Source organism: Ambystoma mexicanum, chromosome 5q, assembly GCF_040938575.1.
Source record: "Ambystoma mexicanum isolate Mex_15411 chromosome 5q, UKY_AmexF1_1, whole genome shotgun sequence".
NCBI lineage: Eukaryota > Metazoa > Chordata > Amphibia > Caudata > Ambystomatidae > Ambystoma > Ambystoma mexicanum.
The window spans coordinates 1,106,971,373-1,106,999,206 of record NC_090933.1 but is presented as its reverse complement, the minus strand read 5'-3'; the positions used below and the strand labels follow the sequence as shown (position 1 = coordinate 1,106,999,206).

Here is a 27,834-nt window from a genome sequence, read left to right as displayed (position 1 = left end):
CCACACATTCTCAAGGACAGGATTGAACATTGTAAGCAAGCTTTCTAAAGCACAGGATGCAAAATGAGAAGCCAAGCTGAAGCCCATGATAGAACGTTGCCAGCGGTGCTTTCTCAAGGACAGGATGGAACACAGGAAGCAAGCTTTCTAAAGCACAGGATGTAACATGAGAATCCGAGCTAAGGCCCATGATAGAACATTGCCAGCCACGCTTTCTCAAGGACAGGATTGAACATTGTAAGCAAGCTTTCTAAAGCGCAGGTTGCAACATGAGAAGCCAAGCTAAAGCCCATGATAGAACATTGCCAGCCGCGCTTTCTCAAGGACAGCATTGGACGCTGGAAGCAAGCTTCTAAAGCACAGGATGCAACATGAGAATCCAAGATAAAGCCCATGACAGAACATTGCCAGCCACGCTTTCTCAAGGAAAGGATTGAACATTGGAAGCAAGCTTTCTAAAGCAGAAGATGCAACATGAGCAGCAAAGCTTAAAGCCCATGATAGAACATTGCCAGCCACGCTTTCTAATGGACAGGATTGAACACTGGAAGCAAGCTTTCTAAAACACACGATGCAACATGAGAAGCCAAGCTAAAATCCCATGATAGAACATTGCCAGCCACGCTTTCTCAAGGACAGGATTGAACACTGGAAGCAAGCTTTATAAAGCACAGGATGCAGCATGAGAAGCCAAGCTGAAGCCCATGATATAACATTGCCAGCCGCGCTTTATCAAGGACAGGATTTAACACTGGAAGCAAGCTTTTTAAAGCGCAAGATGCAACATGAGAAGCCAAGCTAAAAGCCCATGATAGAACATTGCCAGCCACGCTTTCTCAAGGACAGGATTGAACACTGGAAGCAAGCTTTATAAAGCACAGGATGCAGCATGAGAAGCCAAGCTGAAGCCCATGATATAACATTGACAGCCGTGCTTTATCAAGGACAGGATTGAACACTGGAAGCAAGCTTTTTAAAGCGCAGGATGCAGCATGAGAAGCCAAGCTGAAGCCCATGATATAACATTGCCAGCCGCGCTTTATCAAGGACAGGATTTAACACTGGAAGCAAGCTTTTTAAAGCGCAAGATGCAACATGAGAAGCCAAGCTAAAAGCCCATGATAGAACATTGCCAGCCACGCTTTCTCAAGGACAGGATTGAACACTGGAAGCAAGCTTTATAAAGCACAGGATGCAGCATGAGAAGCCAAGCTGAAGCCCATGATAAAACATTGCCAGCCGCGCTTTATCAAGGACAGGATTGAACACTGGAAGCAAGCTTTATAAAGCACAGGATGCAGCATGAGAAGCCAAGCTGAAGCCCATGATATAACATTGCCAGCCGCGCTTTATCAAGGACAGGATTGAACACTGGAAGCAAGCTTTATAAAGCACAGGATGCAGCATGAGAAGCCAAGCTGAAGCCCATGATATAACATTGCCAGCCGCGCTTTATCAAGGACAGGATTGAACACTGGAAGCAAGCTTTTTAAAGCGCAGGATGCAACATGAGAAGCCAAGCTGAAGCCCATGATATATCATTGCCAGCCGCGCTTTCTCAAGGACAGGATTGAACACTGGAAGCAAGCTTTTTAAAGCGCAGGATGCAACATGAGAAGCCAAGCTGAAGCCCATGATATAACATTGCCAGCCGCGCTTTATCAAGGACAGGATTGAACACTGGAAGCAAGCTTTTTAAAGCGCAGGATGCAACATGAGAAGCCAAGCTGAAGCCCATGATATATCATTGCCAGCCGCGCTTTCTCAAGGACAGGATTGAACACAGATATCTTTCTTACCCACAATATCGAACATGGGAAGCAAATACTTCTCAAGGACAGGAACAAACAGGGAAAGCCAAGCTTTTTCAAGCAAAGAATCACACCTAGGAGGACAAGAGAGTGTATGTACAAAATTTAACATTAAAAGCTAAGCATTCTAAAAGATGTGGTCAAACATGGCAGGTCAAACTATCTCAGACACAGACTGCAGATTGGAGGCCAAATGTCTGAAGTATGTGACACAACCTGGGTGATCAACCTTTCCCAAGAACAATATCAAACTTGCAGGGCCAAGCTTTGCCAGGCACAGTAGTGAGCCTGGGAGACCACACTGAGGACAAAACATCAAAACCATGTTTTCATAAACAGAGTACTGACACAATGGTGTGGACAAATGTATTCAAGCTTGGGGCCATGCATACAGTTAAAATTCAGAGCTAAGCCTGCGAGTGCCTCACTTAAGGAACCCCTCTATTGACCCCTCTGTCCTGGCTAATTTTCGTGCTATTTCCCCACTGCCTTTCCTCATGAAACTGGTGGAGTCCTTTATCTGTCCGCTCCCCAGTCTATTTCTTGATTTCTCTCACTTCTTTGACCCTTTTAAATCTGGCATCCACCCTGGCCATGGCACAGAGAGTGCACTGGTATCTGTTGTAGATGGCCTAGTCCATGCCTCTGATCAAGGTGGAGTGTGGGCATGGATACTATTAGACCTGTCAGCTGCCTTTGATACCATCAACCACTCCATCTTGCTCAATTGCCTGGTCAGGGCTGGGGTACCCGGGCAGGTGCAGCTCTGGTTTAAGTCTTTTCTGTCAGGTCTGGTTCAATCTCTTTATTTTAGCCCTTTCTATTCTTCTCTCCCTTTATCTTTTGGGTTCCCCCCAGGGGTCTGCTTTGTCCCCCACCATGTTGAATATACACATCCAACCATTGGTGAAGCTCATCCACTTGCACAGCCTCCGGTGCTACTCGTGTGCTGATGTGACCCAGATAATTCTACGGCTTGACCTATTTTAGCCTGGTCCAGCATCTCAGCTGTGGGGTGCCTTGAGGCTGGGGGTTGCTGGATGAGTGATATCTCGTTAAAGTTGAATGGGGACAAAACAGAAGTCCTGGTGGTGGGCCCCTCTTCTCTCTCTCTATGGACCCTTTCCTTCTGGCCCCCTTCGCTTGGACCCTTTCTGCACCAGTGTCGATGGTGAGGGATCTAGGTATCAAGCTGTCGCCCTCTCTCTCCCATGAGGCACAAATAGCGTCTATCTGTCAATCTGGACACAACAAACTCAGGGTCTTGCACAAGGTGGTTGTTTGTTTTCCATCTCGGTCGCATGCACCAGCAGTTGCTTCTTTGATTCTTAGTGTAATCGATTATTGCAATTCCCTCTAATTAGCCCAGCCACTTTATCTGGTGCGCCACCTCCAGATCTTGCAAAACGCAGCAGCTAGACTGGTAACACAGACCCCTTTTTCCATGCACATTTCTCCAGCCTTGAAACAGTTGCATTTGCTTCCTGTTAATCAAAGAGTTCAATTTAAATCTATGTGCATAGTGCACCAGACTTTTTATGGCATGGGAGCATAGTTCCTGCAGCTCAAATTCTGCCTGTATGTACTCAATCGTCCCCTACAGTCTTGGGAGTCACTCACCATAAAAGTGCCTTGTGCTCGGCTCACCCGGGTGGGTGGGCGTGCTATTTCCTGTCACTGCCGCTAGGCTGTGGAACTCGGTTCTGCAGCCTCTACATTCTACTAAGGATTATCTCTCCTTCTGTCGACTTTTGAAAACGTTTTTGTTTAAATAATTTCCCTCACTGCTTGTCTAACTGTGCCAGATGTTATAGTGCCAAGATGTCCTCGGATGAACATCGGCTCTATGAGTGCCAATAAGATAAGTCCAAGCTTTGTTAAGCACAGGACTTATTGTGGAGGAAAAGCTTTCTCAAGTGTAAATCAGAGGTCAAGCTTTCAAAACCACATGATGGAGCATGAGATGCCAAGGTTATTCAAGGAGACGAGAAAGCATGGAAGACCAATATGTCCTTAGTACAACACAACATTTTGGAGTTTAATGTTTCTCAAGCATAGGATTGAGAATGGGAGGTCAAGATTTCTCAAGTACAGTACTGGGTCCTTAAGAACAAGCTTTCCCAGCAGAGGAGAGATGAAGGTGGCTCACACTTTCTCAAGCACAAGATCGAAAATGGGAGGTCATGCTTTCTCAAGCTCAAGGTCTAACATGTGGTTAAACTTACCTAACTATGCAAACCAATGTGCGTTTCTCAAGCAGAGGTTTAACCCGTGTAGTGTGCTCTAGCACCTTGAAGCGTCTCTTGTGCTATATGCAATTACCAATAAATATCTCATACCAAATAACCGGAAAGACCCAGAAAATATGGCAAAATACTACTTTATTGTCAGTTCAATAAAGCAGGGTGGAATGGCGAACAATGGACTGATGCTTTCACACTCACACATAAACTTGATTATACAGAGGTTATATAACCCAATTTGCGTCATCTATGAGATCATCCTATGTGGCAAACTGTAAAACCTATTAAAGGGAAGGGTTGGTTAAGGGAACATATGTACCTCTTGCATAGTTAGGGGTTAGTACTTCATTGGCTGCTCCTTACCTGTGGGGCATGCCTCAAACAACCTCTAAATACATATAATAATGATTATAGCAGAGACAATGGCAGTGGATTGCTCTGTTCAGCATTGTATAGCACGTTGACTCATAGACCCTCCAATTGGTTGTCATTTTCACCCAACTTTGGACTTTTGGCTCGTTAGCAGCACGTTAGCAAAGTGAAACCCAGGTACTCGAGTCACGTCAGATTTCTTCCCACTTTCCCAATTAGTCGAACATCTCTCATCAGTCCAACCGCAAGCCAAAGTTTCCAGTCTATAGTTGACCTTCTAGTCTGCTCTCTTATCTGACATTTGAGGGAGTATAAGCACTTCACTATCTTCATCCACAGCCAATGAATAGCCCTTGTTTTCGACTTCTGAATCACGTGTGAGGAGGACGCAAATGTGTCCATTTCAACCTCTTATTTAATGCTATTTGATTTACGTATGCTGGGTGTTCTTGCTCCTCTTTGCCCCTAGAGACTTGCTCACTACATCTTGTGTAGACCTTATCCATTGTTAATTGTCCAATACATGGTTCTTGCAAATGTTTTCTTCATCTGTAGTCTAAGAGAAATATGTCTTAAGTGCATGGCTTATCTGTCTGCCTCCCTTTGTGCCTTGCAATTATCCCTTAAAATAGCACCCTTGATCCCAGGCCAACATAGACTTCTCTTTATTTTGCACACAAAGCTGTTTCTCCAACGTCTCCTGACTCTGCATCCCTGGTCTGTCTCTGAGGTAGCTGAATTGAATCTTTACATGAGCCGACGTCCATTTTCCTATCATAGCAGTCCTTGCCACGTTATATTTTCTTCTATAGCAAGGTTCTATTTATCTTATCTACCTTGCGTTACTGCATGTTTACACTTCTTGGTCAGCAGGTTACTTTATCTTCTTTGCATATGACTTCTTTATCATTTCATACATGTTTCTCTTGTCACTGCAGTTTCATTGTTACATGTCCTTGTAGACCTTCTTCATCACTCTGGCCTCATCAGATTTCACTCAGCGCTACATGATGTCCAATGGTACATGCTGACATCCTTCCACTCTTTCAGCACGAGGGTACAGTCGGTATGGTTGCATGAGTGCACATCATCTCTCATACACTCAATGTGGTATAGGGACAACACATGGGGTCCCACATGGAGCTTTTCTACTAATGTTCCAATATGAAGGTGGTGAGGGGGTGGTAGCTAGGGAAAATGCATCCAACTGATCCTCTTCCGTAGGGTCAGCCTTTGTTAAGCAGAGGACTAGTCATCAGAGAAGAAGCTTTCTGAAGCCCAGGAGACCTATACTTTCTCCAGACGAGGAGTGGGCAGAATTCCCTTTTTCTCTTCCACCGAGCGATGGGTGGTCTACATTTCCACCTTGCGCTGGGAGATTGCCTGCAGGTGGATACATTTTTCTCTGCTGAAAGTAGAAGTTCACTGGAATTTTTTTCAATTTTTCTTCTCGCTGGAGTCTCGCACAATGCATTAGTCGAATCCATGCATGAGGGCTGCAATGTCACAAGTGACGTGATTGCTTTCATCCCCTGCCTCCCTTGTCGCCTGCGGTATGATTGTCAAATTTCTGCGCAGGCCATGTGATGACACGCGTGGCATGGTTGCTTCTATCCCAGCCTCGCTCGCGAATTCTCATGCTGTGCTCGCGGTTGACATAGCATTGGCACCTGGGCTGAGAAGGATGTCCGCAAGAACAACGGTGGCAGACATACCACACCTGGTCATCCAGCACCCGAAAGTTGAAACACCTGTGTCACAAAAGAGATTCACTGTGGAGTAACGAGTCCTGCCTCACACCCATTGTACTGAGGGTGTGTCCTTACGTGTAACTCTACAGTGACTGAGCCCAAATCACAGGACCAGGGTGCTGTGATTACAAGGGCCTTAAAAAAGCACATAATAGCCTCGACTTGCCATGATGATGCAATGATGCATTGGTTATGAGTATGTGCGAAAGCCTGCGTAAAACATTTGTGCACCGTAAAGTCAAGCGAAAATCGCCGAAATCCGTAATGGTGATAAAATGCGCAGAGGTTGTATTTTCCCGTAGAAAGCGTAGGGGCAGAAAAAATGCTGCAAATTGTGGATTCTCGTTCCACCTGCGGAAACTTCACCCAGCCCTACTCCAGAATTCTGTGTAGGATTTGTGTGTCATTTATTTTTCAGAATCTTTCTGATTTGAACTAGTAATTTCAACTCTTACCACAAGCCCGTACAAAAACATTAACAGACATTAGAAAACACATCTGAAATGGCCACGGAATGTTGATGCGCTTATGTAACCTCTTGCATACTGTAATCCTGCCGTTTCAACTGTGCTGCTTCTTATATAACTATGTTCCCGCCTCTAAGTTTGTTATGCTGTACCCACAGCCATGACAACAGTCTGCATGTGAAAGACTTCCAACGTGCCAACAGTGTTGTGTAATTGAGCTATGGATGGGCTTTCTTCCAGCCACCTAACTAATGCTCACTCAGCCTGTTGAATGGCTTATCTGCAGGGTTAGAAATTGAGAGAAGCTGGGAGCTATTTAGCTCCCGCTTGTAGCAAAGAAGACCCTGGTTTGCTTGGCGCCAACAGCTAACAGGAGCTACTTTTGGCTCTCAGGCCAACTGATGCCAAACAAACACACCTATGTGGATTTAACTGTGTGCGTTTGTGACAAATAAGCATTAGTCAGGGCTTAGGGGCAGGGGGCTCATTCATGCGCATGGCTTGCATGGTGGGCGTGGTCTAAGACTTGATGGGCATGGCCTAAAGACGAACATGTAAAAATGGTCAGGCCTATATAACTAAGTGCATATCGCAACACAGTCTGCTTGGTACAAACTAAATGGACAAATCAGCCTGTCCACCCGGCACACAAATAAATAAATAAACCGGGTTGTGTATGGAGATGAGGCCTTGTGACCCAAGAACTGTTCCCGCTCAGCGCACGACCAGCTTTATTTATTTATGCATTGTTTATCGGATACACCTGCAAACACCGCTACCGCAGCACTTCCTTACCTATCTCTCTTTTTCATCAATCTGCTCATTTCTCTCCTTGCCAGTTTCCTTTCCTCTTTATCTCCCTCTCTCAGTTGTTCCCCATCTTTCTATCGCTTTTTTTAACACTTTTTATTTCGCTCCTCGAACAGACATGATTTATTTATTTATGCATTCTTTGTCAGATACACGTATCCGACAAACATTGCAAAAATAAATAAACCGGGTCTGTTCAATCGTGGGCTCCGTGATCGAATCTGCAGCGCAAAGCCCCAAGCTTCGCCAAGGGTGCGGGCATGATTCTGCCCACAGGCAACAAAAGGACTGTAACTCTTGAGGGGTCAGGAGACAAAGTTACAGTTTGGAGATGCCGCAGTGTTTCCTGCAGGCAGCTGTGACTGACAGAAGTGCCAGCCAGCCACAGCATCGCTCAAACAGTTTGGTTGACGCTGTGGCTGGCTGGCACTTCTGTCAGTCACAGCTGCCTGTTTCAATCATGGTGGTGGGCTCATTTGCTGTCACGGCTGCGTCTGTGGTGGGATAATGACCTGCTGCAGCGTGGAGGGACAGGGGGCCTCGGCAGGGCACCGGCTCAGCCTCACTTTTTGGAGACTGCTGGGGCTCGGCATCGGCTGGCCCGGGCCCACTTAAAGCACTGGCATTAGGACACATCTATAGACATTGAGAGCATAAGGGGTCATAAATGATGGAAAAGTGATACGTTTTACGTGTAAGTTAGATTTGCAGGAGGCTATGTACTAGCTCCTGGTTCCACATTCGTTGCTCCTGGCCACTGGTTAATGTTGGATACGCAGGCTGTGTATAGTAGGTGAAACGTTTCTTTCCCTTGCAGTCCTTAATAAAAAACCGTTCGGCCCTCGAGTAGTTAACAGTGTGGCCTGCAATACAAATTTGCTGAATAAAAGTAAGATAGATTTAAACGCGGCAGGAAGTTCCTGGCGGGAAAACGGCCGAGTAGCTGGAAAGGTTTCAGGGTGACGGCATTTTTACTGTAAGTGTTTAGTAACAGGAGAAGCGGCGTAGCCTTGCAGGCCCGCCTGGGGCCTGACACAGAAAGCGCCAGTACACACAATCTCTCATAACGGGGAGAACAGCTCATCGCCAGATCCCCGCCGCTTCACCCCGAGACCGACAACGAATGCATTCAGTCATGCGTGCCTTTGCGAGGCGATCTCGGGCCAAAATGCAAAAACATTCTTTTAGGCCTCCGGAGCTGCGTGCCCCGGGAGTCCTGCCAAAGCCACTTCAGACACACGAGCGGATAGCGGATTAAAGGTGGGGGCGTGGGGGAGGGGGATGCTGCTGGGGAGAGGGGAGAGGAGAATGCGCGATTCGCCGCTTATGGCTCATGATGCTATTGTGTCCGGAAACAAACACGGCTCGGTCACTGGGCCAATTATGCAATCACTTCCAGAGACAAAGCATGACACAGCAGCGCGGCCTGTTTACTGGCCGGTGCCTGCCTTGGCAGCGTCATCTCGCCGCGCACGTTACCTCGCAGAAACAATGGAGCTGCTGCCTTACACTAGACAGGCAGACGGTAAAACGCTAGCAGCGAGGCCAGGGTGGGACGGACGCATGGGGGCTGCCAGGAAGGGAGGGGGAGGGGACGGGGGCCTAAAGGAAGATAGGGAGGTGGAAAAAGGGAGGTCAAAAAGGAAAGGAAGGGCGGAACAGAGTAAAGAAAAAACGGGAATGAACGCAGGCGGAAAGGGAACATACAAGGAAGAGAGGGGGCGAGGAAGGAAAGTCATGCTTGAAGGATGGGCAGGAAGGAAGGATGGGAAGAAAGGATGGGGAGGAAGGAAGGATGGGAAGAAAGGATGGGGAGGAAGGATGGGGAGGAAGGAAGGATGGGAAGAAAGGATGGGGAGGAAGGAAGGATGGGAAGAAAGGATGGGGAGGAAGGAAGGATGGGGACGAAGGGATGGGGACGAAGGGATGGGGAGGAAGGAAGGATGGGGACGAAGGGATGGGGAGGAAGGAAGGGAGGGAGGGAGGAAGGAAGGAAGGAAGGAAGGAAGGAAGGAAGGAAGGAAGGGAGGGAGGGAGGGAGGGAGGGAGGGAGGGAGGGAGGGAGGGAGGGAGGGAGGGAGGGAGGGAGGGAAGGAAGGAAGGAAGGAAGGAAGGAAGGAAGGAAGGAAGGAAGGAAGGAAGGAAGGAAGGAAGGAAGGAAGGAAGGAAGGAAGGAAGGAAGGAAGGAAGGAAGGAAGGAAGGAAGGAAGGAAGGAAGGAAGGAAGGAAGGAAGGAAGGAAGGAAGGAAGGAAGGAAGGAAGGAAGGAAGGAAGGAAGGAAGGAAGGAAGGAAGGAAGGAAGGAAGGAAGGAAGGAAGGAAGGAAGGAAGGAAGGAAGGAAGGAAGGAAGCTTGCAGACCCTAACGCTTATAGGGAATGTTAACCCACAAAAAAATGTGTCATTTTCAAAAATCGCCCACATTTCCTGAGTGAGGCTATTCGGTGCAGTCTGCATTTTGCCCACCTAGCACTCATTTTAATACGTTGGCGTCTATGGGATATATTAAACATAAGCGCAGGAACCCGAAGATCTATGTACTCTCAGGAGTCTTACCATATTCTGTTTTCCAGAGAATGATTGGACGATGCCCCCAGCCTCTTGTTATGTTTGCTTTGGGAGCCGTAATAATAAGCGTCCAGGCCAGAGAAGTCTTTCGCTCGAGTCCCAGAAGCCTTATATCTGATAAGGGGCACTTTGAGGCAGTTCACAGATATGGAATTCATCCGCAAAAGCTCTACTCCCCGCACTGCAGCCTTCTATAAACACATCTTTATTATGTCCTTTACATGCCACACAAGTGTTCACATAACCATGATACAAACGTCAGCATTATATCAAAAACAAATCTATACCATATATTCAGTGAAAATAAGCTTCAGAGGCAGTGGCGTTAAGGGGCCATTTTAATGCAACAAAACCCCTGACATTCAGCAGGTGTTGGAAGCTACACTACCTTAACTCCGAGCTGCCCTTTGTGCGACCCATGAGCACACTGATGACATCTCTGAAGATATCGTAGCTGACACTCCTTTTGGCATCACTTATGTCTTCAAAGATTTCATCACTTGAAACAAGCACACTGAGGACATCTCTGAAGATATCCCTGATGACACCCCTTTTGGCCTCACTTATGTCATAATAGATTTCATCACTTGAAACAAGCACACTGAGGACATCTCTGAAGATATGGCCCATGACACCCCTTTTGGCATCACTTATGTCATCATAGATTTCATCACTTGAAACAAGCACACTGATGACATCTCTGAAGATATCGTAGCTGACACTCCTTTTGGCATCACTTATGTCTTCAAAGATTTCATCACTTGAAACAAGCACACTGATTACATCTCTGAAGATATCCCTGATGACACCCCTTTTGGCCTCACTTATGTCATCATAGATTTCATCACTTGAAACAAGCACACTGAGGACATCTCTGAAGATATCTCTGATGACACCCCTTTTGGCATCACTTATGACATCATTGATGGTATCATTGCTAGCGCAAATGACAACTGAAAGTGAGAGAGATGCAATATTTAAATAAGACACTTAGAAAAGCATAAGTAGATGGAATCAAGTGTGTTTTTCTTCTTCATTTCACATCTACTGCCTCGTAGTTCAAATTCATGCCACTTTTAAGCCATCAGATTTTAGATGTCCTGAATCAGACAGTAATAAGAAGCATCTCCTAATCCAAGAAATTAAATTGTAGTCATTTCATTCGAATCTCTCTATTCTTAACGCAATGCATTATGCATCAAGACATCTCAAACAACATGAAAAGTTGCAACCTCGGACTTCAGAAGATGTCAAAAGTGTGTCTGTGTGGAAACTGTCACATGTTAAAAAGACCATAGCATGTTGTTCTTTCAGGGTAACTCTGACTTTTCACTGTTCACCAGAAAGATAGAAATATAAAACTGTTCACCAAATCCCTTTCTACATCATATAGCATCTATCCCATCAACCACAGTGTTGCTGCGTGCCATTCTAAAGGGTAATGCCTATTGCCCATTGACATTCAAAGGTAATGACCAGTCACTTGCCTTATTGCCAAAGGCTTTAAAGACTCGCCGGTTCAATTAACCACTTGACCTTCTCTCCTCTGTTGACGAGTACCAATGGCTTGCTGCAGACTGGAATTTAGCAACACCTGGACGCTTGGAAGCAGTTCTTTCTGAGGTGCACAAGAAATACATCGCAACACACCACAATGCTTTGGTAAGATGACAGGTAAAGGCCATTCTTGAGGCATGACAAGCACATGTTTGGATGTATGATGGGTCATTAGGTCAATGGAAGATGATGCGTGTACAGAAACTTGCCATCTTGTTACGTGTATGGGACACTGGGGTTATAATGGACCCTGTGGAGTCTTTCGAAAGTCTTCACATACTGAAAGGGTACATTTCTCCACGTGTAGCATAGGCTAAAGGTCTACCTTAATACAAAGGACATGAACTGTTCATACCGACATTTACTTTCCAGACACGTCACAAGTGAGGTAACTAGTGATGTCATCAGTGTGCTCTAGTTTCCAGTGATTTCATTGATGATGACATTCAATTTCACCAGGGACGTAATATGTGATGTCATCAGTGGCCTCATTGGCCACACAATGGTGCTGCTCAGAGTTAGGATGGCGTAGCCTTTAGCAACTGCTGAATTGCAGAGGTTTTGTTGCATTGAACGGGCACACTAACTTTGACTTCAAGTAAATAGTATTTCATTGATTTTCAAAGGTCTTGTTGTTTTGACTTAATTCACTTTAACTGCATCTAAACTAACGTTTTCCCATTGAAATTAAAGGGCTGTTATGCTATAGTCCACAAAACCTGCAGTACATGTGTTTCTAATTTGATATAATGTATGTCATATGCAAAGCTATCAGTGTATGTCTAAGACAGGCATCAAGGGGTTCCCCCCATTGCAGGTCTGTGGTCGATGTGAAATATCCTATGACTATGGGCACCGGCTACTTTGCCCATGGCATGGCCATTAACTATGCTCCATGTCCTGCTGTGTCCCCCGGTGAGGCAAAGGAGGAGGACACGGGAAAAGGAGGAGGAAGAGCAATTGGGACGATTAATAGAGATATAGAAGGGGAACAGTCAAAAGAAAATGCATGAGGATTAGTAAGGGACTGTGACAAGGCATGCATGTGAGGGACGAGGACAAAGATGTGAATAAAAGACTGTGACAAGGCTGTGCGTGAGGGACTGTGAGGATAAGCAAGGGACTGTGACAAGGCATGCGTGTGAGGGACAATGACAAAGATGTGAATAAAGGACTGTGACAAGGCTGTACGTGAGGGACTGTGATGAGGATAAGCAAGGGACTATGAAAAGGCATGTGTGTGAGGGACAATGACAAAGATGTGAATAAAGGACTGTGACAAGGCTGTGCGTGAGGGACTGTGATGAGGATAAGCAAGGGACTATGAAAAGGCATGCGTGTGAGGGACAATGACAATGATGTGAATAAAGGACTGTGACAAGGCTGTGCGTGAGGGACTGTGATGAGGATAAGCAAGGGACTATGTCAAGGCATGCGTGTAAGGGACAATGACAAAGATGTGAATAAAGGACTGTGACAAGGCTGTGCATGAGGGACTGTGATGAGGATAAGCAAGGGACTATGAAAAGGCATGCGTGTGAAGGACAATGACAAAGATGTGAATAAAGGACTGTGACAAGGCTGTGCATGAGGGACTGTGATGAGGATAAGCAAGGGACTATGTCAAGGCATGCTTGTGAGGGATAATGACAAAGATGTGAATAAAGGACTGTGACAAGGCTGTGCGTGAGGGACTGTGATGAGGATAAGCAAGGGACTATGAAAAGGCATGCGTGTGAAGGGCAATGACAAAGATGTGAATAAAGGACTGTGACAAGGCTGTGCGTGAGGGCTGTGATGAGGATAAGCAAGGGACTATGTCAAGGCATGCTTGTGAGGGACAATGACAAAGATGTGAATAAAGGACTGTGACAAGGCTGTGCGTGAGGGACTGTGATGAGGATAAGCAAGGGACTATGAAAAGGCATGCGTGTGAAGGGCAATGACAAAGATGTGAATAAAGGACTGTGACAAGGCTGTGCGTGAGGGACTGTGATGAGGATAAGCAAGGGACTATGAAAAGGCATGCGTGTGAGGGGCAATGACAAAGATGTGAATAAAGGACTGTGACAAGGCTGTGCATGAGGGACTGTGATGAGGATAAGCAAGGGACTATGAAAAGGCATGCGTGTGAAGGACAATGACAAAGATGTAAATAAAGAACTGTGGCAAGGCTGTGCATGAGGGACTGTGATGAGGATAAGCAAGGGACTATGTCGAGGCATGCGTGTGAGGGACAATGACAAACATGTAAATAAGGACTGTGACAAGGCTGTGCGTGAGGGACTGTGATGAGGATAAGCAAGGGACTATGACGAGGCATGCGTGTGAGGGACAATGACAAAGATGTGAATAAGGACTGTGACAAGGCTGTGCGTGAGGGCTGTGATGCATGTGAGGCAGGGTAATGGAGTACGATGGGCTAGTGGGTGGAGGACAATGGAGAAGGTGATATTGTAACTGCTTATTAAAGGGGTACCAGGAGAAGGATGAGGAAGTTTGAGCTAATGTAATGGATTACTAATGGGGTCCAGAAACGAGGAAGTGTAAGCATGGGGTAATGTATTGAATTACTAATATGGTACAGGAACCAGGCAGCGGGAGAAAGGGATAATTGGTTACTAATGAAGTAATGGGATGAGGCAGAGTGTGGCATGTTAATTGGTTACTAATGAGGTACTTGAGTGAGAAAGAGTGAGGGAGTGATAATGAGGTACCGGGATGAGGAAGAGGGAGGCAGGGATAATGTAGTACTGATGGGAAACTGGGATGAGGAAGAGTGAAGCAGGGTGATTGATTACTAATGGGTTACTGGATTGCTGAAGACTGAGGAAGGGGTAATGCGGTACAGGGATGAGGAAGACTGAGCAGGCTAATGGAGTACTGTGATGAGGACGAGCGAGGCAGGGTGATGGATAACTACAGGGGTGCTGGGAAGACGGAAGTCTGAGTCGTGGTGTTCGAAGACTGGGGCAAGGAAAAGTGAGGCGGGGTAATAAAATAATACTTGGGCACTGGGACGAGGAAATTAGAGGATGGGAAAATGCAGGTTCGGGTAAAAAGAAGGGTAGGGCGCGGGTATTGTCTCTGGAGGACAGCTCAGAGGTAACATGCTCGCCTTGGAAGCAATACGACACGTAGCACCACAGGTTCGATCCCTGGCTCCGCGCTTAGAAACCTCTGGGTATTAAGTGCGTTTTAAATAACCTATCATATCAATGGGGGACTATGACAGAGAAAAGGGAGGCAGGGGTAATGTGGATCCTGCCTCTCACAAATCATTGATTGAGATCCACTGAAAGGAGAACCGTATTGTACCTATCATAGATGAGATCGTTTCCATTGCTCACCAGACAACATGTTGTGAATGAAATGGCTAAAACGAATTTTAAAGACAGGATCATCTCTACTTTGCCTGCGCTGCCTTGCCCAGGACCGTATAGTTTTTTCCTGCATAAGGGCTTATTAAATGTGAGGTAGCCTCACTGTCACAAGCACAGAATGCTTCAGATAGCCACATTATTAAAACGGCAGTTCTAACTGCCCCCTGAAATACATGGCTGCCTGCCCCTTCTCCCAGAGCCCACCACTTATTTTTAATTTCAAGCATGACATGCAACGTGTACAATATTTCCTGTTTCCCTTCCTCTCAAAAGCAAATCCTCACGAAAGACAAACATAGCACAGGAATTTGGCCCTCTCTGCTCCAAGCAACGCTTCCGGGAGTTATGGGATACTTTTGATATTGGGTCATTCTCTTCGCCAATTGCTTCAGTAAACGACTAAACAGATTTACACAGAACAGAAAAGGAATATCTGCAGTGCTTTGTGCCCAACCAGTTTCTTAATTGGTGCAAACCCGTCAAGCAGTTTTCAGTGTGCACCTGCTCAAAATCTCTCCATTGCCCCCTCTTTTTCTCTCTACCTCTCTTTCTCTCTCTCTCGCTCCCTCCTCACCTGCTGAATTTAACAGGATTTATAGCTATATGTTATTTCATCTTAACTAACATGTTGATATTGAATTCCAAGGGTTTTGCTATGCCTTGTCTTCGGCGTGGCTTTTGGCCATGGCCACTGTCCACTCTGCAACAATATGCATAAAAGATGGTGGCCTCCATCCTTGTCCCATTACTGTTTCAAGGATAATAGACGCTGTCCACAGTGCACGAATTAGGCTCAAAGGCCAGGCTATGGTTGTGACCCCAGAGTCCCTCACTGATAAATAACCTGGTACCACCGACCATAGCCTTTCGCTGACGTCACTGTCCGCTTTGCCCAGGTCTACTGACTCCTGCTTTTTTACACTCTTTCATTTACCAAAAAGTCTCCCCTGGCAATTTCCTACGTTAACATATTTTTATTGTATTGTTTAAATCACTGACCTAGCTCAAGAGCAGAGGCGCGCTGTACAGAGTGCTGGTTGGCCGGCATTTGGGCTGGCATTTTTCAACAGTAGCAGAGTACTGTGAGTTTAGGTCTGTGTGTCCATTAGAATTAGTCCTTCGGTGGGTGTTGTTGAAAGAGCCATGTTTTGAAAGATTTGCAAAATTGTAGAACTGTGGGGGCGTTCGGACCCGACATACTAGCGATCACCATGACTGTGCCATGTTACTGTGAAAGTCATTCCATTGGTAATGCAGCATTTTACTCCAATTACCATGATAACGCGACGCACAGTTTGAAGACCACTGGTGTAGAGTCTCAAAATGCGCCTTTGAAATACAACCCATTTCTCACAAAACTTTGGGCCATATACACATCCTCACTGATGGTGGCACAGTACACTACTCCACAGTACACTACTCCACAGACAATCCTAAGTGCTTTGAAACCACTATGGTAGAGATTTGGCACAGTATTAAAGCATATTATTAACATAACATAATGATACCCTGGCAGGCTCCTCCTTATAGCATCTGATTGGCAAAAAGAGTAGTCCTCTGTGTAAAGCAACAACGCACAAATGAGCGCGTCTGCATAATATTAACACAATTGTATGTCAACATGCCCAAGTGTAGGTTCTTTTTAATCTGACTACAACTTCTAGCATCAAGGTTTACTATCTCTGGCTATACCTGACTAAGGGTCTTACTATAAGTTGGACGGTGCTGTAAAAAGCGTTACCACTGCATTACCGCACTTCCCAATTATAGTTCTGCTCTGAGCTGGAAGTAAATCTGCTGGAGGTAAATCTGTCTCAGGAGGATAACTCAGGGGCAACGTGCTCGCCTTGGAAGCAAGACACACGGAGCAACACAGGTTCAATACCCGGGTCCGCGCTTAGAAAACTCAGGGTATTAATTACGTTATAAATAACCTATCATATCATGACTTCTGATTGATTGATATTTTGTTTCTATCGCGCTCGTACACAAGTGTTTCAGAGCGCGACAAGGCAAGGGAGGGGAACAGGGGAGAACAAAACAGCGATCTTACTAGGCCCAGTGACATTGAGAACATGCAAGTGCATGGGAGAGGGGGGAGGGAAAAGTGCATGGAAGGGGGGAGAGGTGGAAAGTGCAAAGCAGAGGAGAAACAGATAAATAACAATACATAAATAATAAAGGCAACAAACAGTGGTAATGCAGCCTGCAATTTGCAAGTGCTAGGTTTAAGGCAGCAGACAGGGTAGGTCCGATAAATGCAGTGTGGTCTGTATGGGTACAGATACAGACCCCAGTGCAAGGGGTGGCCCAGATTCAGTGCGGGAGGGTGACAGGATGAGCAGGTACCTGGGCCCAAAAGACAAAGGGTGGCCAGGTGCACGGTGCCAAGAGAGAACAGATCAGCAGGGCAGAGGGGGAGCGAAGGCAGAAGAAAAGAGGAAGGTCTTGAGGTGCTTCCGGAACCAGAGATGGTTCTCCTCAAGGTTTAGAGTGGCAGGGAGGATGTTCCAGAGGGAGGCCCCAGCCGAAGGCAGAGATCTACCCCCAGCTCGTTTCTTAGAAAAACGACTGACCCTGAGTGAGTTGGAGGTAGAGGAGCGAAGATCTCGAGAGGGGACGTATTTGTGGAGGGATAGCTGAAGGTATTTTGGACCCAGGCCCCAGAAAGCCTTGTGGACAATGCAGAGGGTTTTGAATTTAATCCTTGCATCCATTGGGAGCCAGTGAAGAGATTTCAGAGCTGGAGAGATACGATCCCAGGGCTTGAGGCCAAGGACAAGTCTTGCAGTCCTGTTCTGGATTAGTTGCAGAGGGCGGAGAGTAGAGGGAGGTAGATTTAGAAAGAGGCTGTTACAATAGTCCAAGCTAGAGAGAACCAGAGCTTGAGATACCATGAGCCTCTGGGGGAAGGAGAGGAAAAGCAGAGCATCTCTGAGGAGGTGCAGTTGGAAATTTAACTTTTTAGAGACCTCAGAGATGTGGGCGGGTAAGGAAAGGGTGGAGTCAAAGATGACCCCGAGGTTCTTAGCCTCGCAGGTGGTGGTAGGAGGAGGCCAAGGGAGGCCAGCCAGAGAGTGAGGGGAAAGGATGGTGAAGGTGTGCCGATGAGGAGGATCTCCGTCTTGCAGGCATTCAGAAATATCATTGGCGGCACACCAATCTTGAATGGCAGTTAGGCAATCAGAGATGAGAGAGGGAGAGGAGGTGGCAGAGGACAGCCTGAAAATGAGTTGAGTGTCGTCAGCGTACAACTGGAATTTTGAGCAGAAAATGGCAATGCAGTGTGCGAGAGTTGCCAGGTATTGGTTGAAAAGCCAGTGCGAGAGGTTAGACCCCTGGGGAACACCACAGGTAGAGAGGAAGATAGATGAAAGGAAGGACCCAAGTTGGACCTGGGAGGGTCGATCTGACCATTTTCTGCGCAATTACCGCAGCACAATAACTGGCATTTTAATTGTGCCAAATATGCCCCATAGTCCTAGGTACTCAAAAAAATGGGGACTTACACTACCACTGCCACTTGTGATCCGGCGGTAATACCGCCAGACCAAGTAGCGGTAATGGTATTTGCATTGGGTGGTATTCCGGTAGATTTACAGCGGGATAGAGCCTAACTTACAGTGAGGCCCTGTCTAAATGATTACTTGATACTGTCCTCGGAGCAGGTCTAGCACCTTAGCATTTGGTCCAGTTTGCATTAAGGTGTGTTTCATTTCACCAATTAAGATAATTACGATCGGGCGCAGCTGGGGGAGGTCCAGCAGTTCTCTTGTAAACCTTACAAACCTTACAAACCTTACATGGCGTCAGCAGTAAAGCCCGAAAACAAACCAGGACGCTTTCAATCTAAACATGAGAACATTCTTCCAGTCATCAGGTTTTCCTTCCCTTCTGAACTCCCTACCCTGCTAGATCCATACATTATATATGACCTGGGGGACTGCTTCCGCCTCGAGCATGCCTCCACCGCGTGGGTACAGTCTGTGAGCACTAGATCAGAAGCAAAATGGGCCTGTGCGGCGCATGCGCAAGACTAAAAAAACAACCCACTGCTAGAAAGCACAGCCGTTGCCCCAGACAGCTCTCACGGTCCATGCTTCGCCCCCGACTCCTGGACACGCCGTGCTAATGCGTTTTACTCGATGACCTTTGCAGCTGAGCGCCAAAAACCAATGGTAGCGCTTCTGATCCAAGTGGTGCGCAAATGAAAAGTCCCCCCCAACCTCTCTAAGGAATGCTCCTTTGTGTGGCAGGAGGGAGGGGACCACGAGGGCACTTGTGTCGCTTTCAGAGGAGGTGCAATAGTAAAGTCAAAATGTCCTACCAGGCCTTATTTATTTTTGAGTTCGATTACAGAACATTGGTATTTGAATGAAGTCAGATCTCATATGCAGTCCTGGCCTGGTGTGACTTGAAAAAGACCCATCAGTGTTTCTTCTGGCAAAACGAGTTCTGCTTTGGAAGGGATAATGTGCAAAGTGTAGGGAGCCATCATCAAACATGGCTGGGGACACCCCCAGTGAAACAGGGCAACTGCTGAAGCCATCCCAAAAAGGCCACCATATGCGAATTTTGGTGGTCTCTGAGGAGTAGACATTGTTCATGAAATTCTTGTGGCGATGTGGGACATTTTGATGATATGATATGCTGTGTTTGGGGGCTTCTTGGTGCGGGTGGTGGTCTCTGCGGGGTAGACATTGTTCATGAATTTCTTGTGCCGATGTGGGACATTTTGATGATATGTTATGCTGTGTTTTGGGGTCTTCTTGGTGCGGGTGGTGGTCTTTGTGGGGTAGACAATGTTCATGATTTTTTTGTGCCGATGTGGGACATTTTAATGATATGATATGCTGTGTTTGGGGGGCTTCTTGGTGCGGGTGGTGGTCTCTGTGGGGTAGACAATTGTACATGATTTTTTTTGTGCCGATGTGGGACATTTTAATGATATGATATGCTGTGTTTGGGGGCTTCTTGGTGCAGTTGGTAGTCGCAGCGGTGTCGACATTGTTTCATGAATTTGTTGACCACATGGAAGTTGGGTTGACCACATTAGTACACAGTGGCGCTTGCATGGTTAACCAATGTCACCCGCCCAGTGCACTGCAACATATACAATTTCTCACAAATGTTCTCAAAAGTGTGACCTCAAACTACTGAAAGAGCTCCTCACGAAAAGTCACAAATTGTGAATCTGGGAATGTGGACCCATTTTTTTTCTTTGTAGTTTTCTTGGTTGCAGGAACTAGTTCCTGTCCAAGACCCACACTGGCAGCATTAGTCTTAAAACAGTGGCAGCAATGGCAATGTCGCAGAGATGGGTTCCCTGCATATTTTCAGTGAATACATTTCGAAAGGAAAGCTCAATGTCACTATGCCTGCCTCGCTCTGCAGTGTAAAAGATCACACTAGGATGCTCACTCTCCCTTGCAGCCAGCAGCGGCCATGATGGAATGGGGAGACCTACATTATATGGGCTTGAGACATGAATCAAATCAATGTTGGAGAGGACATTAAGACTGGTGAAGGGTGAAGGTGTACGGTTATTACATGTAAAGTGAAAGGGGAGAAGGCAATAGAGAGGCGCAGTAGCATTCATGGGCAAAGCATTGCACCTCTCCCACACTTTTCCAGCAGCCTTATCCTGTACAACATGGCTGACATAAAATACAAACACTGAAGCTGTCTGCATCACAAAGCAGCCGATTGACTACAATAGCATTTGTAGAGCGATACAGTTATTTCTAGATAGACATGTGTTATGGTTAAGGCATGTGTCAACCTAGTAGGCAGGAACGGCAAGTACATACACGCTTACATTTTGAATCAGACGACTACTGCTTGAGTACCACTTTGACCTCGCATTGCATTAGTTTAGTGAATGACAACTCAAAGAGAGATGTTGCTGCAGAATGGAAAAATGACTGTTGATGATAGCATGTTACAGTGAAGAAAGCATTACATGTTTATGTGTAGTGGAAGGGCACAGAGTTAGGTAGAAGGTGGGGTGTGGGGGTGGGAGGGTCACTGTTCTAGAACACTGAATGGTCTTCCAAATGTTGCTTTAAAGTGCACAGGCTCAGAACGGTGTTCCAACAAATATCGTTGCACTGAGATGCATTTGGTGGTGGTTTGCCTGCAGCTATGAAAAAACGACTTGAAGACTTACAAAACTCACAAGCAAGTTGCAGTACACCACACACTGCTTAATGCACGTTTATTTATTTGGATTTGTAGAGCGCACTGCAGCCCGCGGGCATCGAGGCGCTGTACGTTGCTCATTCACAGTTGTATTACGCACCGTACAATCTCACTTATCGCTAGTTACAAAGACAAGCACAGACTCTAATAGACTTAACTGTAACAAGCTCAGGGTGACTCGTGTCATTAATTAATCGTACACTTAATACCGGGGACCTGCTTCTGAACACGGGACCAGGATTGAAACCGGTGTTTCTCTGTATTGTCTTGCTGCTAAGCCAAATGCGTTGCTCCTGGGCAATCCTCCCAGGCCAACAACTTGAGTTCTCAACCCTAGGGGAAAACACTTTGCATAGCAGTGTGATGGGTGTAGTAATTATTGTGCCCGGTTATAAGTCAACGTAAATGTTATCGCACTGAAGCAAACCAATCAGGGACGTCGAATTGGACTATATTTTGGTCCTGATCTTTTGGAATAAAGAATCATGCCAGATTTCTTTAAATTGCTATGACAAAAGTACATACATCTGAAAAATAACGTTCTGATCTGCACTTGGTCGGGACTGAGGCATGAAATACATTTTGAAGTGCACAAGTGTTGACAAGTTTTGATCACCATCTGTCAGTACAGGCCCAAAGTGTAAAAAGCAGCCATCTTGAATGCCTACGGAATCAGTTCTACGAACTTTCCCAGCAGACCGTTTTTGCAGAAACTCGTTTTGCTGAGTTCCAGTACAGCGCTGCAGGGAAACAGTTTACCCTCTCAGCGCCCTGCACCTTTTACCTCTCTATGCGGCGGACAATACCGCAACCACCACTCTCCTCTCCCGCCCTCCTCCCTACCATGTTGTGTGGTCTGCGGAGGACACCCCTGCCACCCTCTACCCATTCTCCTGTTTCCTACATGCTACACTTCTATACACATACACATACATGCACCCCCACAGACATACTCACATATACACATGCCACTACCCCTCCTCAAACCACCTCCTTACCACATTCGTTCACACCATCACCGGTGCCGCCAGCCCCACTTCCTTGATGCGCTGTAAGCGCACACGTTCTACCCCAACAGGCTGCTGATTGCCAAAAGTGGCTTGCCGGGGAAAGGCATTTTGTGAAAAATTGCTTGGCGACAGAATAAACCTCTAGGAAATGCCCAATTACACTGTTCACTCCCATAAGTACATTTCTTCCTCTGCGTTCAGCGAACTGCCAAAAATGGAGTAATGCATGCTGTTATTGCCACCATTAAAACCTAGGGTAAATGACTTTGGGCTGAAACCTCTTTACAGTCTGGAGAGCTGCCTTCCTTAGTGCCTGATCAGGCCACTATTCCATAGGAGGTCTCTATAACAATATGTCAGCAGAACAATGCCCGCTGCACTTTGCAGCAGCACCATTCTGCCGGCAGGTCCAGGCTGAGGAGTCCCTTTTTGGTAAGAAGGCTAGCAGGTCTGTGTACAGCCGGAACGTTCCCACCAACATCTTCCTATATCCATCTTCTCTTCCTTTCCAGGATGTAACCCCCACCCATCTCTTTCTGAGTTGCAGGGTTCTCCCCGCAACCACCTATTCTTCTTCACTATAATCCCACCCCCCCACAAATCCTCTGTGCTTCTTCCCCAAGCACCCACCTACCCCAGGATGACTTACATGCCATTCGGCTCTATTCTCAGAAGACCATTTGCAGAGTTGTCTGGTCTCAGTCCCCTCAAGCTACCAGCATTACTGACAGAGTGGCTTCATTACTACCAGAGTGAATACAACAGGATCTTTGGCACGCTGCCATATCCCCAAAGTCATTTCACCCCATGATGGACCCCGTGGTGGAACTGGCGTCGTCACCTGAGAAAACACTGCATGCCCAAGGAAAAATTCTGTATAACACTGCATATAAAACCATCACTGCTCCGAATGAAGGGATAAGGGATTGGGAGCATTGAGATAACACCTCATTTTGTGAGACCTACCGTCTTCTCCAGCTAGTAAGGAGCATTCACACTCAGCATCCCATTATTTAATGTGGATAGGTGCTACAAGTAATAAAAATAGAATCCTCTTAGAATCCGGAATACCTCGCGAGACTACCATTCCCAGAATACGCGCCAATTTGCCCACCCTAGCTGCATGGCTTTGAACAGCAAGGAATCTACAGCTATGGGACAGGAAGCGACAACACCTCCGCCCCACCTCCTCTACCCACCTCTCTCAACCCTCCACTAACCCCTCTCTTTATTAAATATTTTGGAAACGTATGCTTCACTTTCATACATCAGAAGACGCATCAGACCTAGCGTACTTAACAGACCACTAACCTTCTTCGATCAACAACCCCTCTCTCAATTGATGCTTTACCTCCGGGGGCAGCACTTACGACTAACCTGTGCCTGCCCATACCCACGCATCGCAAGGAACATTGAGTTTTCACATTGGCTCATAGGTGATAGGTACTTCCGACCTGCACCCATAAAGAGTACAGGTTTTTCGCTCTGCGACTAACACCCCCACCCACCTTTCTTACAGAGTCAGGCAGAGTGAGGCCAGCATTATTGGCAGAAGGGCTTGAAGTGGGAGAATGGAAGACCAGGCTCCCGTCCTTCACCTCTCGCGCTTGGCCTAAAGGGTCACGACCCAGACACCCGCCACAAGAAGAGTTTGTCCATCTACCAGACGACCAGATACCCTGGTACAGGAACATACGGATGTGTCCATCTGCCTGCCCAGCAGCCCGCACTGGCCATGCCGACACCTGCGGCACGGACCAACTAGACTAAAATCTACACGTCGTTAGAGATGCCATGACGACCTAGACAACGGGAAGCACATCTGTACAAATATACACACTGGACATTCCCACACCGATCTACACGAAGAATATACTCAGTGCTATGACGTAGGCGACAGGCATATTCACGGACGTGCATCTTTATTATTTTTACATAGGCTTTCAGAATGCAGAAACGCAAGACGCACCATGAACTCATCTAAAGAGCTTGCTTACGCTTCTTCTAAATCTAAGTGCCATAATGAGAATTATAACAAAGACACGATACTGGTCATAAGACAATATGAGACTATAACCTAAAGCACCTATGCACCAAACGGACCACTTATGCACCAGGCCCAAGTAGGCCTCAAACAAGAGCTCCTGTGGACATTAACAAAGCAAGAGTCAGGTTGCTGATCCTGCAGAATGAGCTCGGTGGAACAACCAGCCAAGGTCGCAATGTTGCAAACCCACATTCCTAGAACAAAGCATGAAAGGCACGATGTTGCAACCTCGCATTCCGCGCACCAACGTTAAGGTGACACCTGCAAATTAAACCAGACACACAGTGGAAAAGCAATATTAATTGTGCAGAATTCTGCCTCAAACACGGTCCCTCCCCACGTGACCAAGCCGAACCTGACGAGATGCCAAACCCAGGAGAGAAGAGGCGTCTGGATCCCTCGCTACGAGACACAGGCAGATACACTTGAAAGGCTCAATGGACATCTGCAACAGTGGGAGCGGTCAGCCTTCCAGCTATGAATGAATCCTCACATTGTCTGCACGTACCCATAATGAAACATTGTTGCAAATTGCAGGTACACCGAGAGCTGGGAACAGCGGTGGTCCCAGGCTGGGAAGCTCACGGGCGCACCAATCAGAACATGGGGCTCTTATCACTGACGCCAGTAATATTAACCAATCCTCAGGAGTCTTCATGTAACAATTCTCATGTATCTAATTGTAGGGACAACCCAGATATATCACCTGACTACCCTTTGTCCACTAACATTGTTCTCTATATGTGTGCTATACTAACCCTACCACTCGAGCAACCAATTAAGAGTGGCAATAGGTTTTTTGTTAACTTTCTGAAGTGACGCAAGTAGCGTGTCATAATACAGTAAAAAGGGCCTGCGAGCCCCACGATTGTGTGTGGGTCAGGACGGACGCGTACGCTCCTTGACCCATCCCTGCCGTTTTGTCTAATAAACAGCACAGTCACCTTGCTCCTTGTGTGTGTCTCATACTCTATCTCATCTGGGATATACACGGGAGGAGTTGGGGCCTCCCTGCCTGGAGGTCTGCGGACGGCCCGGCCGACCCCGGCAGAATTTCCCCCCGACAAGTTGGAGGCACTGCTGAGATCTGTTTAAGATCGACTTTTTATTTTTTACTTTTTCCAGGCACTCCCGTTGCGAGGAGGCCCGGCGGCGCGGCCCCCTCTGCCGTTGCCCCCTTCTGAGGACTACAGGACCATCGCGGAGCTGCGAGAAGACCGGACAGCGCAATCCGGATATTGGCCCTCGGGAGCCGGTTGAGAAGTATCCCGCCCGCGGTTGGCGAGTGTCCAGACGTGGTCCAGACGAGGGGAGGTGGCGAGCCGCTTGGAGGGGTGCACGCAGTCGAGCAGCCCTGCATCGAGAGAACTTGGTGAGCATGACACGCACAACAAGCAATGCGAAATTGTGAGGGAGTGGGAGGAAGTACATAAGGGAGGAGGGAGGTGTTGTACAGATGCACGGCGAAGGTCTAACAACTTAGTGTTGCCAATGGAATGAATGGTAGCGAAACGAGTGCGAGAGCAGTCGGCTACGTCACGCGAAAGAGGGGGGCGGAGCACGAAAACATCACGTGCGGCCGCTCGTAAGACACTGATTGGCCGAAGTCGCGACTACGTGTAAGGGTGGGTGTGTGTGGTTTCCTACGATTTGGCATTTATTGATCAATGAGTAGACGAGGATCCCTATTGTTCGAGCAAGAAACTCGATAGGTAGATGACGTTTCCCTGTAGGCGGTAGCTAGTTGCCTAGTTGCCCAATACGGAAGATAATTGGCTGGTTAAGCCCTCCTTTTGAGGGGCGTATCACACGCGAGGCGACGCAGCGTGCGCAGTCCGATTATATTATTGATTTGATTACCTTGTTCCAGGAGTGACAGGAAGACAGCTGTAGGGTTAGCGGGGGTAGATTGCAAGTGTATTTTGAACTTAAAGAACATAATAAGAATGTACCAGTAGCTCGAAGAGATCGGTGACGTCACCAGTAGGGATTTAATAGGATATCGCGAGCACAAGGAACTTTGGTTTTGAGAGTGGTGGGGAAGAGAAATATGATAAGGGAGCGGACACGGAGATAAACGATAAACGAGTGGATCGAGAAAAGGAGAAGGGAGAGGGGCGTGGCTGCGCACGGAGAACGCCGGCCACGGCAAATGTAGAAGGGGGAGGAGAACGGGGAAAAAAGGCGACTGTATAAGAGCATCGTAAAGGGTATGCAGCCGCAGGGGGCTGCGTGCGCTTCGGCCGCAGGGGGCCGTAAGGGAGGGAATATACCAATGTAAAACCATACATATATATATATTTTTTCCTTGTTATTTTTTAATAGTTTTTATTGCATAATTTGTCAAAGGATTATCGTAAGTCCCCACCCTTGCGGGGCCAGGTAAACAATATAAGGTTGTATATTGTAAACTGCTAGTGAAGGGAAGGGTAACAAGTGGAGCGCCACTATGTCATACGGGACAGGGTCGGGAGGGTGGGGCAACACCCTCACTACCCCACTACAACACATATGCACCACACTGCCACCCCATAGGGAGAAATTAATTAAGTACAGCATAGAGTGGACTCAGGGGACGGATAACAAAATGTTAACACCATGGCCGCCTAATGGTAGTTTCGATCCATATGCCCAACATTCACTGCTAAACCATCTGCACAATACATACAAGGGGAAGAAGTTGGCAAACCACGTGGAGGTGTTTAACTTATGGAGGATGTTCCAGGGGTCCCGACCAGGACCAAATGGAATGTTCACTATGGGGGAAACACCGGAAGAAAAGGAGATTAAGAAAGAAGGAGAGGATGGGAAAAAGGGGGGTGAAAGAACAAAGAATACGGGGAACGGAGGAGAGGGAGGAGAAAAGATTGATAAATCAGACGACATAAAAAGGGAACCGAGCAACGAGATACCCATAACACCGGGAGTGAAAACAGAGGGAGGAGGGTTGTACCCTTTAAGAGAATTAGGAGAAATAGAAGGACAGTGAAGGGCGGCTGAAGGATACTCGAACCCGGCATACAGCCCTCCACCATATGTGGCTCATAGGAAGATGCCAGTGGGGGAGGGGAGGATTGGAGAAGAACAGACTGTAGAGATAGGAAATGATGAGTGGGTAGCTGCACAGATATTATTAAAATTACGAAGTTCACTAACTGGAGAAGAGAGGGAGGTAGTAAAGAGAACAGACAAGGATAGTGCAAGAGAGAGTGAAATGAGGGGGGAGGAGCTATTACGGCAAAAGGAAGAGATTTTGGAGGAAAGATTAGCAAAGCTAAGGGATGAGCAGAATGAATTGATCAAACAGCTTGAGAGGGAGGAAAGAGAGAGAGTGAGGAAAAGGAAAGAAGGTAAGAACGAATTGGAAAAATTAAGGGAACGAAATGAGGAGCAAAGGAGAGAAGCTGACAGGGTAAAAGCAGCAGCAGACAGGGTATCAAGAGTAGTGCTGAGAGAAAAGAAGAAGGAAGAAGAAGAAAAGGAAAAGGAAATGGCAATATGGAAGAGGAGGGTACTATCAGAGACAGCTAAGAAATATGAAGAGGGGAAAGTAATAGAAAGTATAGTAGAAAGAGAAAGGGTGAAATGGGAAAGGAAGAAAGAGGATGAAAGAATA

General features: G+C 46.9%; 1 long non-coding RNA gene across 3 annotated transcripts in view; it reads right to left on the bottom strand.

Annotated features, from left to right (window-relative positions):
* Positions 1–27,834, bottom strand: part of LOC138497906 (uncharacterized) — a 575,846-nt gene that overhangs the window by 155,422 nt on the left and 392,590 nt on the right. Inside the window, exon 3 of one of the 3 annotated variants that reach the window (XR_011278662.1) lies at positions 1,800–1,885. The exons of the other annotated variants lie outside the window; for them this stretch is intronic. This is a non-coding gene — a long non-coding RNA (uncharacterized lncRNA). The remainder of the gene's footprint in view (positions 1–1,799; positions 1,886–27,834) is intronic. 3 annotated transcript variants of the gene reach the window in all.